We start from the raw sequence: 6,336 nt of genomic DNA, 5'->3' as shown, positions 1-6,336 counted from the left end.
TTTAACTACTTCCTGTCTTCTACTTCACTTGGCTGAATTTGCTTCTTTTTGTTCTAGAGCTCTCAGGTATGCTGTTAAGTTGTTAGTGTAAGATCTCTCCAGTTTCTTTACCATGGCACTTAGTGCTATGAACTTTCCACTTAGCACTGCTTTTATTGTGTCCCATAAGTTTGAGTATGATGTGCCAACATTTTCATTAAATTCCAGGAAGTCTTTAATTTCTTTCTTTATTTCTTCTTTATGTTATCATTGAGTAAAGCGTTGTTCAGTTTCTACGTGTATGTGGGCTTTCTATAGTTTTTGCTGTTATTGAAAACCAGCCTTAGGCAATGGTAATCTGATAGGATGTATGGTATTATTTTAATCTTGTATCTGTTGAGGGTTGTTTGTGACAAATTATGTAGTCAATTTTGGAGAAGGCATCATGAGGTGATGAGGAGAAGGTATATTCTTTTGTTTTAGGGTGAAATGTTCTATGGATAACTGTTAAATCCATTTGGTTCATAACCTCTCTTAATTTCAATGTGTCTCTATTTAGTTTCTGTTTCAATGACCTGTCCATTGGTGAGAGTGGGTGTTGCAATCTCCCACTACTATTGTGTGGGGTTCAATGTGTGGTTTGAGTTTTAATAAAGTTTCTTTTATGAATTTGGGTGCTCTTGCATTTGGGGCATAGATGTTCAGAATTGATACTTTCTCTTGGTGGATTTTCCCCTTGATGTATATGAAGTGTCCTTTTTCATTATGCTTGATAACTTTTGTTTAAAAGTCTATTTTATTGACTATTAGGATGGCAACTCCTTCTGGTTTCTTGGGACCATTTGCTTGGAAGACCTTTTTCCATCCTTTTTCTCCAAAATAGTGCCTGTCTTTGTTATTGAGGTATGTTTCTTTTTTTTTTTTTCAGTTTTAAATATTTTTATTGAAATAACAGTGAAATAAAACTTTTAAAAAGAACAATGATCATTTTGATCAAACTTTTGCTTTACAAATATAAAAAACATAACCCAAAACTCCAGTTTCTTTATACATTCCTATAAACAAACCAGGTTCAAATTCTCAAAGTCACAACTATAAATGGTGCTTGTATACTATATATGAACATAATTACCAACTTCTCTGTTTGGAGGACACATGGACTGAACCCAAACCTTCCTAGGCAAACGCTTTCCCACTGAACAGCAGCATCCCTAGCCAAAGCTTTGCTTTCTCAACACGCTGCTCTTCTCTCAATGGAACAGTATAATTCCTGCATTTCTTCCAACTTAGCTCTAGCCTTAATCCCTCACTAGAATACAAAGTGCACTTAACTGGCTTAATCTTGATATATTTGGTTGGGTTTTTTTTCCCCCCTCATAGCCATGTGTGTTATATGAGTTAATAGTAAAGTGAATTTAATGGCTCCAGATGAATTACAGCTTGTATTTAAACAGAGGCAAACTCAAGTGAGTCCAGTTTAACCCAAGCAAGAGATAGAAAACAAGTGGAATGTGTTGGAAAATCTAATCTTAAACTACAAAAGCTAAGCTTCTTTCATAGAAAACTGAAAATCCTCTCCAGCAGCCAGCAACCCAAACACTAAACCAGTAAAAGCTTTTTAAGTTTGGGGAGCTGAGAACACAAAAATAAGTCACTGTCATAAACGTGTAGCCAGCTTGGATTGCAGAACAGCAAGTGAAATGGATAAGCCAAGAGGAGAGCTGAGCTGATGAAAGCCACAGCTTGGGACAGCTCATCATGCAGGAACCATGTAAGGTGCCCTTGAGAGATAATGGCCACTAGACTAACATTTTATGGACCAGGCTCAGCCTTAAGAGCACAGACTGCTGGCTGCTCTTCAGAGGACAGGAATTTAGATGCCTAGCACCCACTTGGCAGCTCACAGCCATGTCTGACTCCAGTCCCAAGAGATCTGATACTCTCTTCTGGTCTCCATGGACACCGTACACACAGGGTACACAGATGCACCTGAAGGCATCACACCCACACATTCTTTTTGGCAGAGGGGAGGTCTTGAGACAGGGTTTCTATGTGTAGCTGTGGCTGTCTTGAGCCTTTGTAGACCAGGTTGCAAGCTGGCCTCTAACTCACAGACCCACCTGTCTCTGCCTTCCAAATGCTGGGATTAAAAGCCTGCATGTACTTCCACCAATTAGTGTTGCCTACTCTTAAAAAAAAAAAAAAAAGACATCCCAATTGTCGCCCATCAGTTGGGATTTTTTTTTTCAATTTTCCAAAAGGGGAGTTAGTTCTAACTAGGGCTTTAAACAACTGAATAAGCTTTTTCATCATCTCCCTTTACTAGTATGTACTACTAGCGTTAATAAAAAAATAATGCAAGAGGCCTTTCATTTTTTAGAAACAGTTTAAAAAATTGTTCAAGGGCTTATTTTAATACTCTCCAATATTTAGAATATAAATGGTTAGAATGACAATCGAAGACTTACATCTTAAGGGTGATGTTACAGATCAAAGAAACCTTAACACCTGTGCTCTCTTTGAATGCCTGAAAGAACACATAAAATTTGTACCTCTCTAATTCATCTCTGTTCATCAGGAAACAAGGGTATTGGGATCCAAATGGAATTGACCAGAAAGCTTTAAAACTTTGTGTTTATGTGACAAGAATGTTCTGTTTAAAACCAATCCCTGCTGGGCAGTGGAGGTGCATGCCTTTAATCCCAGTACTTGGGAGGGAGGCAGAGGCAGGCGGACTTCTGAGCTTGAGGCCAACCTGGTCTACAGAGTCAATTCCAGGACAGCCAGGGCTACACAGAGAAACCCTGTTTCGAGAAAAAAAAACAAAACAAAAAGCAAAAACAATCCCCTTACAACCCATGATTAGAACAGCAAGTAACTTAAAGGTCTCAGAACATGAATGGTTGGCTCAAGCACTTACAGTTGGAAGAATCCGAGTCAGCTTAAGTTACAAAGTGGATTAGGAGTGACTCCAGCTCAAGCACTGCTTTCTGACAGCACTCTGAATCTCAGGTAGGCCGTTTACACTTCTCCACTCTCCCAGAACATTAACACTAACACCTGAAACCGGTGCTATAGCATCTCTCTCCAGTGCCCAACAGTAAAAGATGATCGTAGTCAACCTAGCTCCATGTCTACCCTCCCGTCTGAAGGATTAGCTGGACTCTTTTTTTTTTTTTTTTTTTTTTTTTTTTGGTTTTTCAAGACAGGGTTTCTCACTTTCTCAGTATAACCCTGGCTGTCCTGGAACTCACTTTTGTAGACCAGGATGGCCTCAAAACTCAGAAATCCACCTGCCTCTGCCTCCCCAGTGCTGGGATTAAAGGTGTGCACCACCACACTCAGCTAGCTGGACTCTGTTACATAAACTACTGGGGCAAAACTGCTGGCCCCTGGAGAACTAGTGGCTTTTAAGAGGACAACAGTTGTCACTCTTGGATACGAAGACTAGTGCTTACCAAGCACAGGCATGGTTAGACATTGCAGAAGACTCTAAATAAACTTGAATGAGTTTAATTCCTCAGCCACACTTGGCCCAACTGTCAAGACAGCATAAAAGTGTGAGAACTAATCAAGCTTTTCTCTGCCTATTACAAATGTTAAGCTGGCTGCCTCTTGTAACTTTTCCTTCACTACATTAAGCCTACAGCCAACAAGTCTGCAATAAAGCAACTATGGTGGCCGCAATGACACAATCAGCCAAGTCCTTTACCCATTATTTTTATGAGTGTTTTGCCTTCCTATAAGTATATGTACCACATGCATGTCTGGTGCCCAAGGTCAGCCATGTCAGATCCATGTAACTGGAATTACAGATGGCTGTGAGCCACCACATGTGTGCTTAGAACCAAGTCCAAGTCCTATGCAAATGCAACTCTCCAGTCTTAAAACTTTGTTGAGATAGGGGTCTCACCATGTCCCCATAGCTTGCCCCGAACTCAAGAAGTCTGCTTGCCTTCGCCTCTGGAGTGCTGTGATCAAAGATGTGTGCCTCCACTCTCCACCATCTTTGTCCTGAAACTTTACTCCTATAATTTCATACTAACCATGCAGGCAGTGTACTAGAAATTTAAAGTTGCTGTTTTCCTTGGACTGACAAAACTTGTCTTGACCTCTAGAATCCAGTTGATTCAGACTATTCCTTTGTTTCTATTATTTTTGAGGTAGGGACTTGCTAAGTATCTCAGCTATACTGGGATTCTGGTTCCCCCAGCATTAGGCACCCAGGTGCCGGGGTTCTACGTATGTACCGCCATACCCAGCCTACTCTAAAATACTTTTGAAAAGCTTTGCTGCTTACTAAAATCATGTTTATCATTACGTATACAACACCTCAGATTCCCACAAATGTAACTCTATAATTTGAGAGTTTAAAAACTCATGTAATTTTGTCATGGCTCACTCAGTAAGAAGCAATCCACAGCAGTGCAAACAATCACTATGCCATTACATGAAAATACTGCAATGAGTTCTAGATGGACTTCTTTTTATACCAATTCCAATGGTTTTCAGCTTACCTATTTTTAATGTACTCCCAAATGTTTAATGTCTTGACTTGTGAAGTAAGGCCTAGAGAGTTTTATAAAATATACTCGTCAGGTAATATATTGGGAATTCTTTGTAACAGAGTGTAGTTTGGTACACACTGTACCTTGAACTTAATCAGATAAATTTAGTTCCCCAGAGTAAAGGAAAGTCCTCATTACAAACACCTGTAACAGCCTAGGACCATATGCTTCCAACACTACTGGAGCAAAGGGCCCACAATCTCACCTTATCTCATCCATGATCATGTTCTAACATTCCCCAGTCTAAAGCAGGGAAAAAAGGATCCTCAGCTCTAAGACTTTTCAGAGTTTAATGAGAAACTTAAAAAAAAATACAAATAAGAAATTCACTTTCTTTAATGTACAAAAAAAAGTATGAGTAGAACCAAAAGCTAATGAACACTGCCACATGTTTCCACCACTATCTCGGTCATATTCATTTTACTCTTCAAACAGGAAGGTGGTGGCAATTTAGGGAACAAGAGAAAACCAAAACTTGTTCTACAGTTACTCTTCTACACATGTAAGCTGTGCTCATAGAGACGGCTTCTTTTACTTCTGCATACAGGAATTCAGTTGTATATAAAATTGAACCTGCTCAGCAGCTGAGGAAGACTAGAAATGATGGGTCCATACCCCGGTGCATTGTCATACAGCTCAAACAATGGTGCAGCTACCAGCTTGTAATTTTTAGGGACTGCAAACAAGGCTTTCTCTTGAAGCTGAACCAGAAACAACTTCTTATGTTCCTTGGGTTTTGTTATATGTGCAGGAATATACGGATACTGAGGAGGTTCAAAATTTGGTCTCCACCAGTTCCCAATGCAGTCATCAATGACCCAGTCTTGCAGGACTCCATCTTGACGACCAAGTATCTCTGTCATTAAGCGTTTTAGTCCTTCAACTTCATCTTCTCCTGGGTTAAGTTCCCCACCAGGTAATTTGAAGAAAGTTGTCCCCAGCTGCAGCAGGAGCACGTGGGGCAGGCGGTGTTCATGAACAATCAGAACCCCTTCTACAGTCCTTCTCATCCCAATCTTATCAAATTCCTCCCTCATGCGCTGAAATCTGGCTGCAACAGAGCTGTCCTTCTCATAGAGGGGCTCCTTTGTACCAAAAGTATAATTGGTAAGCGGGTACAGATTAATGGTGCGCTCCAGGGTGAGGGGCTTGGTCTGCTGGATGTACTTGTTGCCGAACTGGTTGACCCCCCGGGGCCAGCCCGTCTGCGAGCGATTGGGCGGCACCACAGACATGCTGAACAGCTCCGACGCCGGGGACGTGCAGAAAGCGGGGGCCCGGGGAGACGTCCGCGGGGCGGGCAGCGGTTATCTGCGTCCCGCTCAGCAGCCACCACCCGCTATTAACAGTCCGAGGTATGTTTCTTATATGCAGCAAAATGCTGGATCTTGTTTGCGTATCCAATCTGTTAGTTTCTGTCTTTTTATAGGTGAGTTGAGTTCATTAATATTGAGAGATATTAAAGAGAAATGACTGTTGGTTCCTGATATATTTTTTTGTAGGTGACTTTATGTGGTTGTGCCTCTCTGTTTTTGACATTTTTGTGAGATGCTCAATATCTTGTCCTTTCTTTGGGCCAGGGATCTTCCTTGTGTTGGAATTTTCCTTCCAGGATCCTCTCTAAGGCTGGGTTGGTAGACAGATACTGTTTCAATTTAGTTTTGTCCTGGAATATTTTGGTTTCTCAATCTATGTTGATTGAGAATTTTGTTGGGTATAGTAGCTTGTGCTGTCATTTGTGTTCTCTTAGAGGCTGCATGACTTCTGACCAGGCTCTTATGGCTTTCAT

The 6,336-nt window shown here is 40.9% G+C and overlaps 1 pseudogene; it reads right to left on the bottom strand.

Moving 5' to 3' along the window:
• Gm7488 (predicted gene 7488) lies at positions 4,819-5,898 on the bottom strand (annotated as a pseudogene).

Source organism: Mus musculus, chromosome 3, assembly GCF_000001635.26.
Source record: "Mus musculus strain C57BL/6J chromosome 3, GRCm38.p6 C57BL/6J".
Lineage (NCBI taxonomy): Eukaryota > Metazoa > Chordata > Mammalia > Rodentia > Muridae > Mus > Mus musculus.
This window is presented reverse-complemented; position numbering and strand designations above follow the sequence as displayed.